General features: G+C 48.8%; 1 long non-coding RNA gene across 4 annotated transcripts in view; it reads left to right on the top strand.

The window, feature by feature from the left end:
- LOC100577428 overlaps window positions 1–21,807 on the top strand; it is a 108,294-nt gene that overhangs the window by 60,609 nt on the left and 25,878 nt on the right. For 2 of the 4 annotated variants that reach the window (XR_003305954.1, XR_003305955.1), the window contains exon 4: window positions 10,082–10,239. This is a non-coding gene — a long non-coding RNA (uncharacterized LOC100577428). Of the gene's footprint in view, window positions 1–10,081; window positions 10,240–19,604; window positions 20,099–21,807 lie in introns of those variants that run through there. The other 2 variants (XR_003305958.1, XR_003305956.1) reach the window with 2 other exon arrangements.

The following is a 21,807-nucleotide window of genomic DNA, read 5'->3' as shown; positions in this document are numbered from 1 at the left end:
GGCGGGGATCATCCGTCATCTTGCGCGCGTGTTGTGATAGTAGGAGTGGTAGCAGGCAGTGGTGGTATCGGTGGGAAGCGAGCAACGGTAGGTTTTCGAAAAAATCCGTGTTTCGCGCGGCCGTGCGATACGCGACGTTAATTGTGAAAATTTCGAACGTAGCCGCGGTATATCATCGTTTGGCCGGACAACGCGTCCGTTTTGACCATCCTCCACCTCCCCCCTCCGGGATGGATGGAGGCTCGCCTCTGTCTCCGGCTCTCTTTCTCTCTCTCTCTCGCTCTCGGGTTTTTTTCATCCCGTGCACCAACCCGCCACGATCGATCTTTGTCACCACCTGCGAGCAAACAGTCGCACGCACGCACTCACGCACGCACGCACACGCGTGCGCGTTCCCAACGGTCCGAACAGGTTTCGCCTGTGTGTGCCCGTGGCAAATACAGGTCCCAGACAATGCGGACGGGACGAAGGATTCATATTTTCCGATGCACGTTGGCCGGAACGCCGCGGCTGGGGACGGGGGAAAGGGGAGAGGAGGAGACGAGGGGCGAGGAGAGGAAGGGAAGGGAGGGGAAAAAAAGAGAGACGCGCGAAAGTCGTTGCGGATTGTGAAACTTTGGAATATGGAGACGGAATAGCCGATATCGAAGAGAGGAGACCGATGGAACCGGTCCAGAAAGGAAAAAAGAGGGGAGGGTGGGAGAGAGAGAGAGAGGAAGATGGGTGAAAATATTTTTCCTGGGGAAAATCGAAAGCCTCCTCTTTCCATACTTCGGTTCTCTAGCTGCCTTACAATCCCGATATCTTTATATTTGCTTCGCCTCCACCTCGTTTCGTTCCTCCTCCTCCTCCTCCTCCTCGCTTTGTTCCCCGCCCCTCTCTTTCAATCCGTTCCTTTCTCCGCCACCTTTCTCCGTCATCACGGTAAATTCTTTGAACGACTTTCTTCCCGCCCGCAAGGGGGTAGGGGTGGTGGTCCCTTTAATCCCTCTCCTTTTCTCTTTTGTGAATCTGTGTTTCTCCCTCCCCCTCCCTCGGATCTCTTTCTCGTTTCGCGCGGCGACGAGACGCGCCCCTTTGAACAAGCGGTCCTCGTCGAGCAAACCCCGCGAAGTAGAGAAAGAAGAAGAAGAAGAAGGAAAGCGACGATCCAGATTTCGAGATGATCGAGAGGAAGAGCTGGGTTTTAAATCTTTCTTCGACCAGTTACTCGATTCCACCTATACGATACTATTACTTGTCCGTGCATCTGTCAAAGATAGATGCCTCGAGAAGAATCCGTGACGCGTGATAAGCGGCTTTCCCTCCTCCACGAGGTAGTTTCGCGACGAAAGAAACTTGGCTTGGAACTTGGCTTTATTTAAGATATGTAACGTCGTATGTATGCGTGGAAGAATAATAGTTTCGTCACGCGTAATTTCTCCGGGATGTCGCGATAAATCTAATTCCGATCCGTGGTGGAGAGATAGAAGCAGACGTCTCCTTTCTGCCTCCTCTGTGTGAGTGAACATTTAAGGAGAAAAATGTCGGAATTTCTAACCGAATGAACCTTTCTCTCTCTCTCTCTCTCTCTCCTCTGGATTTTTCCTACTATCACTGTTTACTCGTATTCCAGATACACATCGAGTAACGTATCTTTCGAAGAAGTATATCGATACGTAATCGAGACGTTACGCGAGCTGTTGCAAGAAATACGCGTATATATATATCTATCCATCCTACATCTTTTTCCATGCAATATGGTGACAAAAATTCACCGCTTCTTCTCTCCGTGAAAATATTCGTTTTATTGCTTCGTCGAAACGAAACCAGGAAACGCGATTAATATCCAACCGTATCTGGGATGGGGGAGGGGAGCCCCACGAGGATCGCCATCCCCGTTTATTAATTAATATTGACTTATTACTCGGCTAGTATATTTTAACGCAACTCGCGCTAATGGAATCGTCTCGTTAACACGTATTTCCAATTGCGCTGGCCTGGTTTCGCTCGATTAAGGACGAATCTCGCGCCTACTAGCGTCGTGGTAAGGACGGGGGTGTCTTTTTAATCTGGTCGAAAGCGAGTTTCGCTCCCTCGCCTCTTCCTCTCTTCTTCGAATCGAACGAATTACGAAAATTAGAAATTGGAAGGAGTGTATTATTTTCACGGACGGTGGTTGTCGTCTAGCGACATCTCGCCGTTGGAGAAGGTTTCCGTTTCCGCGACGCGAGGCACGCCGCCTCGGTTAATTAAAGCTCGGGTCGAGCACGGTTAATTAGCGAGGCGTCGATACCGCGTAATTAGCGATTATTAGCGACGAAATCCTCGTGTAGGAAAAGAAGCCGTCCCCCGACCAAAATTTTAATTAATCTCGATTTTCGCGGCCGAGTTTCCGAGCCACCTTGGGACCTCGGCCCTTCGAGGGAGGAGTACGACACCTCGTCGTACTCTCCTTGGACGAAGGAAAATAACGTTCGATCAATCGACGTCGTGGTCGTCTTTGACGGGATTTGATCGGATGTTAATGAGCGCGGGGGCGGCGCGGGTTTGTATCCCAGCCACGGGTTACCCTCGCTCGATGGGCCGCTAACGATCCACAGTTGCAGACTTAATTATTCGAATCGGATCACCGATGCTTTCCCCCCCGCTGATCAAAAGCTGATTCTCGATGAGCGAAATCCTTGCCTCTTTCCGCTGTCTTGCCTCGATTGGCATCCATAATTGAAAAATGTACCTTTGAAGGAGTTCATCGTGTTTATTGAATAACGGATAAAAGCGCTTTTTTTTTCCTTCTTCCTCCTCCTCCGTCGCCATCTGCATTCTCTCTCTCTCTCTTGTCTTTTTCGATAGTAATTGGGTACGTTTCGTTCGTTAGCGGGAAATTAGTCGAAACGCCGATCGAATACGTAGGAATACGATGCATCGAAGACTTTTCTATTTTATAGGTTAGGAAGAATCGGGTCGGATCGGGGAAATACACGTGTCGAGAGGGGAGAGGAAAATGGAAATGCGATTGGAAATGATGGAAGGATCCATCGTTTTCGCGGCGTTGAATGCGGGACACGCGAAAAAGCGTGTAATTAATTTGAGGGGCGTCTGGGCAAACTCCAATCAAAGTGTGCAAATATTAGAAAGCATATCGCAGCACCCCGCCTCCGCGCGGCACGCTAGCACTCCCAACCAATTACCGCCCTCGGCTGATACGACGATCGCACGCGCGGATAACAGAAATTCGAACCTGTGCTATTATCTCGTCCGGCCCAGCATTTTTCTCGTCGAATGAACTTGCAAGGGAGGGAGGGAGGAAGGGACCTTTCCTCGTGTAATAAAGCAGGGTCGGGAAAAACCATGTGTTTCTTAACACGTGCCTTCTTTCGACGTATCTTTCATCATCTAATCGATCGATTTATTCGTGTTAAATTCTTCTTTTTTTCTTTCCATCCTTGCGTATAAATAGAGTTTCGAAATTTCGACGATCTCTCCTCTCTCTTTCTCTCTCGAGATAACGTTCGCTTTATAATTAGCATATTAATACGATAACGGTGCGGTGCGGATAACAACGAAGCGTATTTTCGTAGAGCACAGGTATAAATTTAATCTGTATTCGGAGGAGTGGCGCGGTTTATTCCGGTTTCGCTTCACCATTTTCTAAAGCGGTGAAGGAAATTGTTTTTCCCCGTCAACCGTGGGGGAGATGGAAACCGTGCGTTGGCCGGCCGCGTGGTAATATTACGCGTGGTCACGCTCAGCATCCCAAGAGCGTGGACGACATATTTTATTACTTGTTCACCCGCGTGTACGCAGCTGCGCAAGCTGTATCCCACGGGATACGGGCTGTGCACACGGTTATACATATCGATGCCGGGGTAATTTATAAATCCCGTGTCGCGTTAGAAATTAACAGCCGTGGTGTTGAACACTTTTTAATCTCATCCCACGGCAGGAACGGGGGGGCAGGGGGGAAATTGGCTCGCGTTATCCATCCATTAACACCCGCTTTTTCCAACTCTTTTCCCTCCTCTTCCGTTCGAATCACTCGTCTCGTTTAGTAAACCACCGGTTTTCAAGAGTGATGTCTCGGAAGAAATTCCAAGATTTTCGTATATTTCCAACGAAAGATCGCTCGTGTTCTCGAACTCGATCTTGTTATTTCGCGAGCACGATTTTTCGCGGTTGCACGGAGACCTCGGCCTGACACACCCCGCGATATTTATCCGCGCGTGAAGCGACGAGCGCGGCTCTCCTCTTCCGTTTACGCGGCGGCTAAAACCTCTCGTGTCGGACGCGGGATGCGAGAGAGAGAGCTCGTATATATATATAACAGCGTCACCGCCTCGAGCCACCCTCGAGCCAGCCGGCAATCGTGCTCCCGAAACGTCACGGAGCCGCTGCCACGATGAATGACACCGAGAAAGCCGAGAGGGATATACTCGCCGCCCTCCATTCTCCTGATGGAACGCGGCGGCGTTGCAGGAGGGAGAAGCCTCGAAGGGAGCGAAAAGAGCGAGAGGAGAGGAGAAGAGATCGTAACTTAAATCCAGAAGTGATCATTTTAATAGGGCCAAATTAATTTCTCGCGAGAATGCGGCTGGTGCAGCGTGGTGAGGTGAGGCCACACTGACGGGCACGAGGAAAGAGAGGGAGGGAGGAAGAGACGGAGGGAGGGAGAGAGGGAGGAAGGGGCGAGTTCCAGAGGGGCCACCACAGCGGCAGCAGCAACGCTGTGCCATAGGGGGAGGGTTAAACCGAGGGCTCTGCCGGTGGAACCTCGAGGTTAGCGGTTGCAGAGAGGCCGGAGGCGAGGGAGGAGAGGACGCGGGGCATAGATTATGAGATGGGTGACATTCTCTGACATTTTAGTAATGTCGCCACCACCTAACCCACCTCTCCCCGGTGCTGGTATTTGGTACCCAAGGGGCATGCGGGCATAGTTCGCCCCGGCGCCCGCTACAATTCGCCTGGCAAGTTTCTACGGCTAATTACCATACAGCGTCTTGCGAGTCACGGCGTTGCGAGATCGGACTTAATAGAGATTTCGGACAGTCGGTCACTTTTGAATTACCCCCCGTTCTCCCGTCTCTCCATCATCCCTATCGAGGGGAGAGAGTCGAGGCAGGTAGCGATGAAAGGAAAAGAGAAGACGATTCTTTTTTTTCGATCCGAATATTCTAATAAAAAAAAAGAGATGACACGTTCTACGAACGAATTCTCGCGGAAGAAATGGAGCAAATTTTTTTTTTTCTCGCTCCTTTCTTTCTTTTTTTCCCTTTTCAGCGAGAGATAAGCAGCACGAGCTGGAACGTCGATAAATCCGTCAAAGTGTCGTTGAATTTAAAAAGCGTATCGAATCAAATACGACGATGCAATAATATCCAGGGGGTGAGGGGAGAGAGAGAGAGAGAGTGGCAATTTCCACGACGAGACGGTTATAAGGAAGAACAATATCTTGACGCGGGGGAGGGAGGGCCCTCTTCTCAGCCGACCTTTCTCCGCCCGTTTGTCCATTGTCGTAGCAGGGGCTCTTGATACGACACCGTGGAATTGTGCGACAAGACGCGTGAAAAGTCGCTCAAAAATACGAGGAGGGAGGGAGGGAAGAGATAGCGAGAAGAAACGTCGCGGCGAGGGGGCGAGAAAAATGGAAAGAATGGCGGGGGGGGGGAGGCGTGAAGAGGCGGAGAGAGAAAAGGCGATAGACAGAAAGGCGAAAGCTTTCCCGGCGAGCGCATATAAATGCATGGAGTTGCGCGCCAGGCTGCACTTGGCGGAATACTATTAATTTCATATTCATTTCTTCTTTCCATGCTCCGCTTCCTCGACTCATTAACGCTTTCTCGTCGAAAATCTCTCGGCCCCTTCCACCCTTCCATCCCTCGAAAATTTCAACCGCCCCCTTTCACGAAACCAACGCGGCGCCACGTTACGAGCATGATGCAAATATCGACGATTCGATTCACGATCCAACGGCCGCGACCGATCATAATTTTAAGAGAATCGAAAAATCATCCCCGTGTAATACTTGACGGCTCGTATTCTTGTCGGAATCCGTAGACAAAGAGAGAGAAGAAAATCGCGATTTGATTCTAGAATAATGCCAATCGATGTGAAATCCCTCTCTCTCTCTCTCTCTTTTTCCCTTTTCTTCTCGAATTCATCGATCGACGGACTGGTGTGGTGTGTGCGAAGGAGAAGAAGCGTTTTAATATATCCGACGAAGCTTAACGCCCGCGTCAAGCTCGTCCAAGGACGACTCGGTATTCCTATCGTAAAAGCCGTACCATTTGGCTCTCTTTTTAAGCCGGTCGTAATATACGAACGACGAAACGGACGAGAGAGAGAACGGGAACGGAAACGGGGAGAGAAGAAGAAGAAGACGGTCGGAAGGAGAGCGAATCCAGGAAGGAGACGTTCTCCGGCCGTTCGTAAGTAGTTTTATTAAGGGGCTCCTTTCGGAAAACCGTGCAGGATGGTTGAATATACATCGGCCGAGATATATGTGATATCGATTACCGTTTGGGGTTCCGATATTACGCTCGTACCCCTTCGCGCCCCTGCTCCACTAGTCCACCCCTTCCACGCCCCTCTCTGCACATAGCACTGATGGTACTCCGCTCCTCCCTCTCTCTCTGAGCACTGTCGCATATTTCTCCGTCTCCTGTTCTCTCGTCCGTGTGCTTCTCCCCTCGCATAGATACGCAGTGTACACGTAGAAACGCGCGAGCGCGCGCAGACACAGATATACTCGTACGCATATGTATAGGACCACGGTCCTCGTACATAGGGAAATTGTATGCACATAGGGAACCCGACGGTAGCCCGAAACCCCCTTTTCCTCTCTCCTCTCCTCTCCTCTCCTCTCTCCTCTCTCCTCTCCTCTCTTCTCCTCATCCCCCGCGAAATAACTTTGGAGCGGCGTATCTACACATAGTAGGCGTATCTGCACGTGGCGGTGAAAGAGAGTCCTGGCTGCCGCGTTATATATTTTGACCCCTTTAAATAACCGAAGAAAGTAGACGCGCGGGGGTGTCGTCGTTTGTACGACACGCGCCAAATTGAATATCGTTGAGCGCAACGCAAAAATATTTTCGTTTTCTCCTTTATCGAATATCGAGATCCTCCTCCATCTCCAAGTTTTTTTTTTGAAATCGAGAGTTCGAATCGGCAATTTATGGGGAAGATACGTACTAATCGTTCCCCTCTGATAAAAAGAAAAAGAGAAACTTTACGGCAAGGAAATTTTATACGATATTTCGGATACGGGACACATCATCGTTTCAAAAATAACGTTTCTCTGAACAATATATATATATATGTATCAGGTAGAGACAAATTTAGTCTCTTTACTGATTCACAACCCCATTTCATCCAGCGGGGGAGGAGAGAAGAGGTAAGAGAGGAGGGAGGAGGGAAGAAGAAGAGGATTGTCATCTCAATTTTTCATGGGACACGGGCGAGAATTTGCCCGGTCCCGAATTTCACGAGCCGATGTATAAACCACTTTACCGACTGTCGTACAGACCCGTGAAATAACTTTGAATCGTGGCCGATACACACACACACACACGCACGTATACGCGCGCGCGCGCGCGGGGCGTGTACCGTGCACGTGACACGGTATAAGGGAGGAAGGGAGGAGATGCTTCGATGCTTCGCTTTTGACCCTTTAAATAATCAAAGAAGGTTCTCGGGTGTAGGTTAGGTAGCAAGCTGTCACTCGATACATCGAGTCGAATAAAACGTCGATGCCTATGTGGAGCGTAATTGTTTTCGATAAAAATTGTTCCTTTTCTTTCTTTTTTTCTCCAATAAGAAGAAGAATTTCGATCGGCTAGTTGATACGAGAAAGTTGAAAGATTATATATATATATATACACGATAAATAGTTCCTCGTTTCCTCTCGTACAAACGTCTCTAATATTCTGTAGTGGTTCCTGAACGAAATATGTCAGAAGAATCTCGTTCCATCCGTGGCACGGAGAGCACGTTGGTAGATCTCGAAAAATAACTCGGGTAAATTATGTAGGTCTGGAGAAATGTTCCGAGCAGGATATATTTTTACCCTTTAAATAAGTGAGGAAGGTAGACGGGCGTTTCTTTGCCATCAAATACTACCGTCCCGTTGAATAATATACTCGCAGCAGCAAAAAGGAACCGTTCCAAAACCGTAATCCCCTTCCACGATACACAATTAAATTTCCCTCCTCCCTGCAAATATATTTTTCACCGCTCGTTCCACTCGTAACTCGAACTCGAATAAGAAGCCCGCTCGAGAATTTATGTATGAGAGGAGCGACTCGATTTCGCCTCCGTGTTTCCCTCCCTTTTCGAACCTTCAGAATAATGTTAAACGATCGCATCCCGCCGATAACATCCTCCTCCGGGGGGAGGAACAACCCGATTTTCGCGCGCTCGTACACAGATACGATATTTCAACGCACGGAGTTCCATCAGTTTTCACTCCCAATAATGCTTCTCCACGAATCGCTAATTCCCTCCAAAATTCTCTACAATAGGAAGATCCTCGAGTTCTGGAATCAAGAACAATTCCAAGCGTTTCCAAAGAAAAGGACCGAAGAATCGTCGATGGGATACGTTGTCTAGGAATTTTTCTTACATCGGGAAAAATTGCTATTATATTCTCGAACGACAATGCGAAGTGGTTGGAGGAAAAGGAAAGGAAGAAAGAAAGACGTAAACGCAGAAGCGATCTCTTTTAGAAATCGACTGTGACTGAAGAGAGAAAAGGAAAGAAAAAGCTGGCGCGTCGCGTACACGTGTGGAAGTAACTACGCCATTGTCTACTACGAAGCTACTTGTCGCTGAGCCGAGCCGATAGACGTCTCGGATTCTTCTCCATATCAATCCATCGTGTCTGCGCGCTTCCAGTTTTCCATTAGAATGGGGAAAAGAGGGAGAGGGAGAGGGGGCAGAAAGTTGGAAGTCTGGCGGATTCGAACCTTTTTTACGGCAGTCTTGTAGCACGGCTTGCGTTTAAAATCAATGTTCAATGCACATACGGCTTCCTTCGCTTTGTCCGGATAGCAGAGATGGATGTACTCGTAGGAAGGGGGATCGGAGAGGCGCGTGTCTGTTGTGTCCGTGTACCTGTGTGTGAGTACATACACCGTGTATATACGTGTGCCTCGTTTCAGAAACGTGTACACGCGTTCTTTGAGGGATATTCGGACGAGGATGCGTACGTGTGTATGCGGTACATAGAGAGATATAGGGTGGCTCGCAGCGACGTCGAGGAATCGAGCGACTTTAAAACGGGCCATATACACGGAGGAATGGAAAACCGATTACAAATGAGAAGACACGGGACGATTGCTCCGCAATTGGATCTTTCGATCGCATTCTTTCGTTTTTCTCTCTCGCATTGCTTTTTTATTTTTTTTTTTTCTTCTTTTTTTGTATCTCGAACAAACGAATAAAAGACGTACGTCGAGTCTGATCCACTTTCATTCGTAGGAAAATACGTTCAGGAGGTGGAGGTGTACGGCGTAATACACCGACGTATTATAAATTAACTCTCCTACCTCGACGCCCTCCGCGATGACGACCGCAGCCTCGAGCCTTTTTCTACGGCTTCTTCTTATCCGTATCGTGGAGGATTTTCCAATGTAGGTAATGACGCAGGAAAGTAACGAGGCCTGTATCAACGTCTGTTTTTTTTTTCTCTTTTTCCTCCCCCCAAACATTCCGTGGCCAAGATTCCGGTCAGAAGAGACGAAATAATGTGCGTTCGGCCCGTTGTTGGAAACATTCTTGCAACTTCCTACAATATTCCCGCAGTCCAAGTTAAAAGGCTGTAGCGCGATAGCGCCAAGTTTAACAATGCGGTTACGCGTGCCACCTCCACTTTGAGACCCGATGCAACGTTATAAAGGCCAACTTTGGACACACCCCGGCTATCAACTTCCTCCCCAAGATTTCTCCCTCGTCGCTTCCTTTAAGATAAGTGTACAACGGCCTCGCGTACGTTATCCAAAAAGGTATATGTGTATCAAACGGTATAATACGAAATCGAAACATTAATTTGATTTTCCATGAATGCTTCGATAATGAGATACACACGATTGTTTTTGCTTAATTCCAGAAATTGTACGTGCACGATGGGAGCAGAAGAAGAGAAAAAGGGGAACGCAATTATTATCACCGGCTTCTTCTCTTCATCAACGCGATCACCGGCCACTGCCGCTCTCCAGTTCACACTTGAACGGCTTCGAAGCTTCATCGAACGCTGCGAATTTGCAAGTAAGTCTTGTACAAAATTCTCTCGAGTTTTCTCGAAAAGAGACGAACAAATCGGTTATTGGAAACGGAAAATTTTCGTTGAATATTTCGTCTCTCCCTTCGAAATTCTTTCCTCCCCTCCTTCCACCCCGCCCTCGTTTTTTTAAAAAAGAAAAAATAGCGGGACAAGCAGGGAGGGTGGTGGGGGATGACCTGGATATATCCATCCCCGAGACCTGTCGTCTCGTGGAAATTTACTTTAACGAGCACGAAGGACCTTTGTGCTTTTCATCGAGCTCGCGCCAGGAAAAGGAAATTCGATCGAGTCTGGTCTTGAATGTATTCAAACGATCTCGAGTATTTACGGGCTTTTCTTGTTGGCCAGGGGGCATTCCGTGATTCCGATCCTATACATTTCACGCCTCCTTCTCTTCCTCCCTCTCGCTCTCACTTCCTCTCGTGAATAAGAAATGCATTCAATTTTTCTCTCTCTCTTTCCCCCTTTTTCTCGATGAATCTCTCCAAAAGATGGATTCGTTACAATCGATCAGAGATTAAAAAAGAGAAGAGAGAGAGAGAGAGAAGGATCACTAGCAGTAGGAAAGTTTACGAGGTTAGCAGGAAATTGACTCGGGTCGGAGAGGAGGGGAGGGATCGATTTTCAACTTGGCGCTCTTTTATGAATCTTAAAGACGTCTCTCGCAAGGCTGGTAGCTAGACATTTTCCCGCTGGCGGCCCTCTTCCTCCTCCCCTTCCTCTCGCCGCGCGTCAACTAGTTGCTTATTCGCGAGATTGGAATCGCGATGTTTATCGACTCGGTGAAAATCATATAAAACGGCGCGTCGCGGAGCAAATAACGGGTTCTCTCTTTCCCGTGGACGCGAAGAGAAAGATTTCCTTTGCGAGATTATCGGTGAAATTTGTGCCCGCGCAACCGGAATTTCAATCTCTTTTTTCGCGCGCACTCTCTCTCTTTCTTTAAAACACTTGCTCTCTCTCTCTGCTCTCGGCTCTGATCGGGGGTCTAAAAGGGGTCGAAAATCCTCTCATGAGGACGCATTTCCGGGAAACTTGGCGATCGCCGGAGGCTCGAGAGGAGCACTCTATCGCGCATATACAGCCTTCTCCTCGACCTCGGTTGCTTTCCCATCCAGGGAAACGCCGCTTTTCGTCGTCTCCTTGCTCTTTTTTCCTTTCTTTTTTTTTTCCCCATTTTTCCTTCGTTCCCCCTTGCAGTGCAGTCTTTCAGAAACATAACTCCTTCCCCCCTCTTTCTCTCTCGCGACAGATTCCATCAACGTTGCGCCGCCCGCCCGTTTCAAGCCCGCGGCATTTTCGCCGACGAAAACAGGCTGAAAGACGACGCGGTCAGAGACGCGAGCCTCTCTAGACTTTGCAGCTTATGGGATGACGAAATGAACTTTGAAGGGTGGTGGAAAATGCGGAAGAGATAGAGAAGTGCTCCTGGAGTGACGATGATGCGTCTCGTTTCGCGATACCCGAATAATAGAAAATTTGGAAGGGGAGAGGAAGATATGATCTAAAGTAAATGATTAAAAAAAGAAGAACGACGAGTCTCTTTCTTAGATTTCTTAGGCTTTCTTTCTTTAAGTCAATTCGTATTCATGCGTCGTTTTATCGCGCGATGATTATTATTATCGTCATCCACCGTCTTTCTTTTAATTTCTTCTCGCGCGACGACGAATTGGAATAAAAAGATACTCCTCGATCCTCTCGTCATCGTGAAGAAGAGAGAAGAAACGTAAGGGTACGGAAAAAGAGGATGGAGTGCGAAAAGAATATTGTGGAGGAGGGAGAAAGGGGAGAAAAAAAAGAGGAGGAGCAGAATAGAAGGTAGAAATATTATCCGATGGCGTTCCTCCACCGCATCTTTGTCGCATTCGAGAAGAAAACGCAAATTGGCGAACTTTGGCGAAACTTTTGTACAATGGGCAACCGTGGCGCAACAATGAGCCTTGTATCGGCCTTCCCCTCCCTCACCTTTATCTCTCTCTCTCTTTTCCCTTCTCCCTTCATCGGGGAAACGTGTCACTTTTGCCCTTTGGCCTCGAAAGAGAGAAGAAGGGGAAGGAAAAAAAGTTGCATTCATCTTCATCGTCGAAACGCCTTGGAGAGTTGGAGGGTGAAGTTTGGAGGCGGCCGACATTGGACATTGTGCCCTGGCTAACGAGAAGAAACCTTGGCTTATTCTTCTCGTTCTATTATGTAGGGGAGGGGACGCGATTCAATGTTATATCGGGACGCGGCCATCGCGCGTTTTATCTTGATTTCACACGGTTTCCGCTTCTCGCGGCGATCTGTCGCGTCGCGGAACATTTAGGTCGAATCGTGAATTATTCGAAAGGATCGTGGCGCTATCCGTTTTTTTTCTCTCTCTTTTCTTTTTAATCCTTTTCTCCCCATCGTGTTTTCACGGTAAAATTTCTACCTCTCCCGTGAAACGAAACTCGACCACCACGGCTCGGCTCGTTAATGGACGAAATAGTAGCGGGAAAGTTGGCCGTTTGTTCGTGCAAAATACGATTGAACGTGCTCGAGGATTTCGATCCCGTGCATGCAAGTTGACGAATAATTAAAACCTTTTATCAAAATTACTTAACGCTATCTGGTCTAGGATACATATATATTGAATCGTCCGTGATTCGTTCGCGACTCGGTTCATCCGAGTCGAGAAAATTCATCGTCAGGCGAAAATTGAGAAGAAGAGTTCCCTCCCTCCCTCCGTAGTCGATGGAAAAAGTGGAGGAGATGCTTTCTAAGAGCATTACTTCGCATTTAACGATAATTGCTCATTCGCCGTCAGTTCGTTATAAGATGAAAGAGTCGTGACTTTGCACGTAGCGGCGCGCAACCTCCTCGCAAGAGGAGAGGAGAGGAATGCGACGCCTCGACGTAAGCGCTGACAATATTCACGGTAATCCAATTGAAATTAATTCTCGAGCGAAGGCTCTTTGTTTTCGTCTCTGTCTCCTCCCCACCTTCCCTCCCCCTCCCCCTCCTCCTTCGCTCCCTCCGAATAAAGTCTCATAACCTCTCGAGGTGAAGGGGCTGTGGAACCGGAAGTGACGTGAAATATCGCCGTGCGACGTAATCGAGCGCGCTGCATCTCCTCCACCTTTCTCTTCTCTACTTGTTACCTTCTCTGCTTTTCTTCCTCTCTCTCTCTCGGAGTTAATCATCCGACCAAATCGAGATAATTCGAGCCTGCGAGAGGACACGAACTGGCCGCCCCCCACGTGGATCTACTATGTGCCATATCGTTAATTCTCTCTCTCTCTCTCGCCTCGATCTTAATTATCCTTCGTTAAACGATATTTCAAGAGAATCACTTTGAACCGTGGATCGACGAGTTTCAATATCGAGTTTGGTCGGTCGGGGGTTGAAACGCACTCGATGACGCTCGATAGGGAAGCCGGGTGGCTGGCAAACAGGGCACTCGAACGTGACGCAACGAAGATGGAACAACGTGCTAATTTACCGCGAAACACGAGCGAAATCCCACGGGCGGTTCGGGAGGATTATCATCGCGAGTTTAGCAATCGGAAATTGGAGCGCAGCACCACGATTTCGCGTGTGCCGCCCCTGTTGAACGGGCGCGAACGGGCTGTTGCACCGACAGAGAGAACCGCGAGGCGTCGTAAACGCCGCCTTCCTCATTAGAATGCCAAACATTCACCCGACTTCCCTCAGCCATCCTAATTCGGCGCTTCCTAATTCGTGTTCGCGGTCCTCCTCCTCCTCCGCGGATCCATCGATCGACTCGTCATCTTTGGAAAAATTTCTCCCCTCCTGAATTAGATAGTGGAAATTTTATCTCTCGATCACGCGATTCGTTGAATCGAAACTGGCTCCGACGTCACTGTGAAATTATCTCTCTGCCGTGACTGAATCTTCGTTCAATAGCTTTTGAAAAATGAGAAATATATATATATATATATATATAAAGTCGGGGAGAATTATTTCTTTGCAGGCAGGCGGCGAAAGAAGGAGAGGGAAGGGAGCGATCGGAAATTTGTCGATATTTTAACCGGCTCTGCCTCCGGGCCATTTCGTCTAGCCATCCTCGTTCCCTCCTACCTCTTTCGTTCACCACCACCACCAGCACCACCCTTAATACAGTCGTACGTGCGCCTATGATTTATTGAAAGCTGAAAAATCTCTCTCTCTCTCTCTCCTCCTCCTCCGTTTCCCTCCCTTCATCGTTGCCCGATTAAAAAGTTCGCCCATTACCGGCCGCGTCGCGGTGGGTATTCAAGGCCCATTCAAAGATGTCGCATTGTCGCGAATGCCGTTTCGTCGAAAAGCCTTGGAGAAAAAGCATATCGAGCTTTATAGAAACAACAATGTGTCGTGACCGCGCGCGCACCATTCGAAGGGAAACCGCACACCGTCCGCTCGCTGGGAGAAACCGGCATTTATCCCGCGATGGAATAATAATAGTGGGCCGTTTATGTGCGGGAGGGGAGGGGGAGGAGACGGCTAATACGCGCGTGGACGCGGACCGATGGATGGAATTGGCGGATCATTTGAGAACCGCTGCGGGCTAAGCTATCGTAAAGCTGCCACCTTCGAAGCCGCTATAATAAACCGCGATATATAACGCCGGCAATAAATGCGTCGCGTTGGAGAGAGAGAGAGAGGGAGAGGGAGAGAGGAGAGCACACAGCTTCGCTGGAAAAACACTCGACCTACCCACGTGATCGGTGTAGCGTGAAGAAAAGTTTTTCTTTTCTCTTTTTTTTTCCTCTCCTCTCTTTTTCTTTTTCTTCTTTTTTCTTTTTTCTTTTTAATAACAACGCGTGGTTCGTTCGTTTGGTGGAAGGGACGAGAGGAAAGGCGATAATTTCGGCGCAAATTAAATTAATCGCGAACGTGGGGATCGATTGTTGGAAAATTTTTTTCAACTCGGGGTGTTGTCGTAGCTACCCGGTCATATTTCTGAAAAGAATCCGCGAATGAACTTTGGAAACGCCGATTTGCTACCCCGATAGAGAGGGAGGGAGAGAGGGGGAACTCTCGTTTCGAGAGATCGATTGGAATAATATTCCGCCGCGTCTCGCCGTGTTATTCACGCCGATTTCCATTCACCCCTTCATCCCCATCGATTTCCGGAAATCTGTGTTTGCGCAATCATGGGATAATAATGATTGTGCAACGGGGAATGACGGGGGCAAGAAAGAATATCGTTTACCGGAACCACTTCCGGGCTGGATAATCGGAAAAATGTTATTTTCGTTGTTGATTGGAAACAACGGGAATAAGAATTATAATGATCTTGATCGATTCTTCCTCCTTCTTTCTTCTTCTGTCTACGCTCTTTCTCTCGTAATAGAATTAATAACTCGAGAGACATTTAACGTCAAACAGCACGCTCGAACTCTCACCCTCGATTCAATTCAAATTTCTCCCGATAATTCCAAGTTTTTTCAAAGTCATTCCGATGTAAAAACTGTTCCCAAGAAGGAAAAAGTTACAACCAAAGAGAAGAGAGAGCAAAGAGGCGAGAAAAAAGATTCGGCGTGGATGTATCGTTTCATAAATCAAACTACAAAGACGAAACGTGCGTAAAGACGTGAAAAAGAAAGGGTGTCGTGAGAAGAGAAAGAGAGAGAGAGAAAAAGGAGCGAGGCGCGTATCACGGGGGCCCCTCCCCCATTAAACGCATCCTACTTTTCGAACTTAATTCCATTCGAGTCGACCGCTTAATTGTACGGTCACGTTCTCGGACGTGCGGCAGGGTCGTAACGTCGGCCGATCCCTGGCCGAGGCGGTCGAGGATTATTATAGGTGGGACCCCGCGCGTAGGAACGCGCGCAGACAGGAAATCCCCCTCGGTGCGGCACGAGTGCAGTCCGCACGTTAGGCGGACAATCGGCCAGAAGGGGCTAATCCGACCGAGGCGTTTCCATCCGACGTTTCCAAAGTATATCCTCTCCTCCAACTTTGTCGCCAAATCACCATGCTTCCCTTCCTTAACGGTATATTCTCCGTTTCTACGCATCGACACTCTTCCTTAGTCTGTGCGCTGTCCATTCCCCTCTAATTGAAACGAGAGCCGTAATTAATCGATCCGAGAAAAACAATTCACTCGAAATTTTATCGCGCGATTGTGTCCATCGTGTATAGTAAAACGCGACTAGAGAAATCTATCTCTATAATATAATTCGTGTATTCTCAGAGATGAGAGGAGGCTCGTGCCAATCCTCCTTTCTATTTCCCTCGAATCAAAGGAGAAATTCACGCGACTCTTCGTTTCGTCTCCCTTGTCGGTTTTAGCGCGTTTTCGCTATACTGATTTACACGTTGATTGAAAGTCGCCTCGTCGATGGATAAACGCCTGAGGGGGGAATCGAATCGAATCGGTCGAGGATCGAAACGGATGGCGTCGATGCCATCCGTTTCTCTCCCCAATGGTGGTCGCTCTCTCGCTAAGATTCGCGGAGAAGAAGGAAGCGAGGCGCGAATTATGCAATTGCAACGTTAATGTCCACGTCTCTCTGAAATGGCTCTTTCTCTCCGCTCTTCTATTCCTCTCTCTCGCTCTCTCTCTCTCTCTCTCAGCTTGGCGACGAATCGACCGCACGGTTATTGCTTTATCGCGTATTCCATTTTGCGACGCGGCTGTGTTGGAACGTCGCGCACGCAGTTATGCATTCGGAACGCATTAACGCGCCCCTGCAGACATTTTCATCCGATTGTGTGCGAGATGCTTGTTTTTCTCTCTCTCTTCCTCAATGAGGAGGATGAAGATGAAACCGTGAAGTGCGCAAGAAAATGGCGTATAGGTTCAAAGGCGAAGCAGCAACGAATCTCGCCACTTCGAAACACTGTTCTTTGCTCTTTCTGTCCCCGTCTTCTTTCCTCTCTCTCTCTCTTTCACCCTCACCGTGTTTTTCACCCTCCTCCTCCTCCTCCATTTCTCTCCTCCGATTCTTCCCTCTCGCTCTCGATGGTCTCGATGGCCCCTCCGTCCGTCCGTCCGTCTGTCCGCTGTCTCTCTCGCTTAAAGCCCTGTACACACATTGCACTGTGTACATCATGCGGTGTGTGCACGGGACTCTAAAAAAGGCGGCCGGGGCCATTCGATGGCAGCTGTTCCACATTTGAAGGATGGATATTCTTCGGGCTTTGTCGTCACGACAAAAGACCCTCTTTCACAAAAGGCCGAGCCGAGCCGAGCTTTCCGCGCGAGTCTCTCTTTCTTTCTCTGTCTCTCTGAGAGCGTGGCACAAGCATTCAGGGGTTCCAAGTTCCATATGCACCACGGCGGAGGGACAACCAGCACCGCACCTCTCTCTTTCTCTCTTTCCCTCCTCTCTTCCCTTTCTTCCAATCCTTCTCTGACCCCCCGATGTGTTTCTCTCTCTTTCCCTGTCTTTTTCTTTCTCTCTCTCGAGAGAGAGAGCCACAGCTTACGAAAGCAACCTCACCTCTGGTAATTAGACACGCCGCTGTTACCGTGTCATCCCTCTTTTTCGTGGAAAAGAAAAAAAAAACTGATAATCCGATTCGAACCCTCTTCCTTTCTCTCTCTCTCTCTCTGTTCGCGGCCCGAGTTAATGATAATTCCGTTCGATTTAGAGATCGTTAGCGAAAGTATTTCTCTACGAGGAAACGAGGTTTCTAGGCCACTCTTGACTCTCGATCGCGCTTCCCCCGCGTCCTTACGCGCATCTCGACGAATCTCTCCGCATCCGTGCATCCATCGATCTCTACTCCCCCTTTCTTCGTCTTTCGTTTCGAGACGATGCGTCACGCGGGAGATTCCTCCCTTCTTCTTCGTCTTCCTTCTTCGAATTCTTTTCACGCAATTGTATGCGCACACCGTCGTGTGCATTCGCACGGCACCGACCCCCGTGACCCATAGAGGAGGAATCGTGGTATTGGCAACAACCCCTTGGAGAATCGGGGCGTTGAAGCGTCGCTACCAGTAACCCTAACTAGTTTCCTTTTGATTCGAACGGAAACTGTCCCCGTCCGACCCGTTTGGGAAACGAGTATTCCTCCTCTCGAACACGGAGAGAACGAGAGAGAGAGAGAATTTGCTTGGTGAAACGACGAACAGTCGGTTCTGTGGTGACTAATGAATTTGCTACGAGCTCTTCTTGCTCGACGACCCCGTTTGACCTTACCCAGCTTTGAAGTTACGCGTACACACGACGGATCCAACAGCGTGCCACGCAACCGGCTCTCCCTCTCGTCTCTCGACGTGACTCACCAATGATTAAGCCCGTCAGCCGGCCCATGATTTCGCCCATGATGATGGAATTCCGCCGACCGATTTAACCCTCCGATTAAACTCTTCTCAGAGAATCATTCTATACATATATATATATATATATATATATATATATATATATATATATATATCTTTTTCCTTCCTTGTTGATTCTTCTTGAACGTCACGCATCGAGAAGAATCGAAGATCGGGGAGGAAGAAGGGAAAAGCTTATTAAACGTTAGCCAGGCAATAGAGCTCTCTCTCTCTCTCTCTCTCTAGAGTTTATTAATGGAGGGATAAGGATCGGCGGGGCGAGGAGTAAGTAATGATTGGCCGTAAAGTATTAGAAATAAGGAGGACAGTTTTCTCGCGTGACTCGAGAATCGAACGTTGGTTTTCGATTCACGTTCGTTTCGGCCCACGTTGACTAAACGCCAGCTAAACGCGTGAGTCAAATTAATAATTCTCGATCGTGCGATCGGAAGCAGCTGCGCGTCCTTCTAAATAAGGGCTCGTTACCAGCAAAACGAAGCGTGGCGGGGGAGGGGGAGAGGGATTCGTTATCCCGGTCACCGATCGTTTCTCGAGTCGGTAATTAGTCGTTCCGTGGCACGCATCCCCGTTTAATTATCCGCCTTTATGCGATTCGATTTCTCATTGATTCGATCCCTCCATCGAAATTGGGGAAAGAAGAGTGAGAGGTATGGAGAGCTATCGAAGTGTCGAGTCGAGTCACGTTGAAAATTATGAAAAAAGAAAAAGGGAAAACTCCGGAAGAGGGGGTAGGATTCGGGGGAAGGGTATAGGTATTCGAAGCGAGGTATCGATTCGAGGCGCGCGTGTGACTAACGAATCGGTATCGGAAGAATTTCATTTAAATCGGGCTCGATTGAATTGAAATTTTTCCATCTCGCGGCTCGCCCGTATAAACGCGACCGCAACAATTCAAAATATGAAATATGGCATCGAAATCTCCGCTAGAGATCAATTTTCTCCCTTCCTCGATATCCCCCCCTCCCGATGGCGAGGATGGGGGAGAGGCGAAAAATTTTTCATACGCCTCCTCTTCGAAGGAAAAGAGAAAAGAAAGGAAGAGAGAGAGAGAGGATGCGAGAGCGCGCGTGGTGCGTCTGTCGTGGCGAGGCGAGATGTTTTTTCGAAGGGAGGGGGAAGATCGAATGCATTCACGTCCTGAGACGTCACGGCGAAGATCGCTCGGATGTCTCCGCGGATGTCGCTCGATAAGTTTCGGAGCATCTCGGTTGTGCTCGGTGGAGCGAGCGGTGGTCGGTCGCGGAGGAGGCCTTAGCGGTCGGTGATTCGATTCAGTCCTCGTACGTCCGCGCAACAGTTCGGATATATCCCCATCGTGTAACAGGGATTCGGCCTTCCTAATTGGAAGAGTTTGTGTCGAGTTAAACGAGATAAACTGATACAAGTGCGCGGCGAGATAAGCCGCGCGACTCGACGACGGCGGCGGCGGAGGCGGCGGAGGGGCGGCCCGTAATTGACCGAATTCAAAAGTGAAGAGAGGCTCGCGCGGACGGATCGGTACTCCGGATTCAGTTCAGTTTTGATTGCTGATTCCAAGGAGATAGGAGTTAGAGAGATACCCCGCCGTCCAAGGTAACAACAAGGTATATTTTCATTAACTCGTTTTAATTGGAACCTCTCTGTTAATTCGCGCCTCGTCTTAATTAATTACGCCTCTGGATCGATTCTCGTCCAAGGAGTCAAAGTTCGCTTCTTTTTTCTTTTTCCTTTTCTCCTTTTTTCTTTTACTCGCGCGTATCACGTGAGTGGAAAGCAGTGGGAGGTTGGAAATAATTTCGAATAATCGAATTCGTCCTATCGAAAGAGATAATAATCAATCTTCGAGACGGTTACGTGTCGAAAAAAAGACAGCGATATTTCGAAAATCGAAAAATAGAGAAAGAGAAAAAGAGAGAGAGAGAAGGAACGAGGGGGTACGGTGGATGCGAGCGAGCGAGAGAGAGAGAGAAAAGGAGAAAAGAGAACGTGGCGTGTGAGACGCGTATCGGGACGGCGCGCACACACGCACGCACACAGAGACACGCACACACGCCCCTGGCGTGCTCCGGTTCCCATAAAGTTGCTCCCCACGTGGTGTTAAGCCTTCTCTATATCTCTCGTCCGACTCGCTCGCGTCCGCTCGTTCGTCCATGTGTTACGACGATACGAGAGACCGCGATGACCTAACCAGACCGTCGATTAAAATGCCACCGTACCGCCACTTAAACCGTTCTAAATTTCAACCATTAAACTCCCCGTATATCTCCCGTCTGTCGTTCACGACCTATAACCCGGGATACGAAGAAGGGAAGGTACGAATTGCGTAATGATACGAAAGAAATGCGTTTCTTCTTTCTGCTCGATGCTCCCTCTCTCTCTCTCTCCCTCTCTCGTTGCCCGCCATTGGCGCAAAAAGAAAGAGGCTAGGCTGTTCCTGCGATTAAAATCAATTTGACGGATTACCGGGTCGACGGTGCAATTATTAATCTCGTTACCGGCTTGCAAACGGCTGTGTTAACGGAATGATGCGCGCCTCTTATCATTGCGTAACGCTTATTTTCACCGGACGTTTATAACGTTTCCGTTTTCTGCCTTCAACACTGTTCCCCCTATCGCCGATAATCTGCGAAATCGAAATGAATTGGTCACTCTTGTCGCACTAAAGTGAACGAGAGTAGCGTCGAAATAGTCGACTTTTGGGGGGAGGGGCGGAGGGGAGTCCCGTGCGTTTGTTCGCTTCGCGAAGGAAGCTTGCAGAAGGAAGGGAGAAGAAGAAGAAGAAGAAAAAAAAGGGTCTCTGCTCTCGAGTGGCATCCGATGAATAGGCTACCCGTTGGCCGCGCCGAGTGTACTGTATCCGAGGCTTACGTTCTTCTTTCGTGACGAATCGCGGACGAAAGGAGAGCGAGAGACGCGCACGTATGCAGAAACCGCGACGTTTCTATTTCTCTCTCTCGAAGATTGAACGATGCGCGCCCCTACCACGAGCCACCGCGCGCGCGTCAACTCGGTCGGCACATACGCGTGGATGTATGGTGTAGCCAGAAACGAAAAAGAAGTCGCATTAACTCTCGCATCGCTCTTCGTTATATAGGGACGTACTCATTAGTAAATGAGCCCTGGGCAATCGAGTGGCGGGGTCCCAGGTGTTATCTCTCCTGGCGAACGAAGCAACGAGCGAACGAACGAACGAACCCCAGAACAGCCACCTTCGCGTCCCATCTTGTGTATAAATAGCGTAGCGCTAGGGTAGGGTAGAGAGAGAGAGTTCGTTGTCCATGGCATAATGCCTTTTGTTAATTATTGCGCCAGC

Source organism: Apis mellifera, linkage group LG13 (assembly GCF_003254395.2).
Source record: "Apis mellifera strain DH4 linkage group LG13, Amel_HAv3.1, whole genome shotgun sequence".
NCBI lineage: Eukaryota > Metazoa > Arthropoda > Insecta > Hymenoptera > Apidae > Apis > Apis mellifera.
Note: the sequence above shows the minus strand (reverse complement) of the source record. Positions and strands in the feature narration are given on the sequence as shown.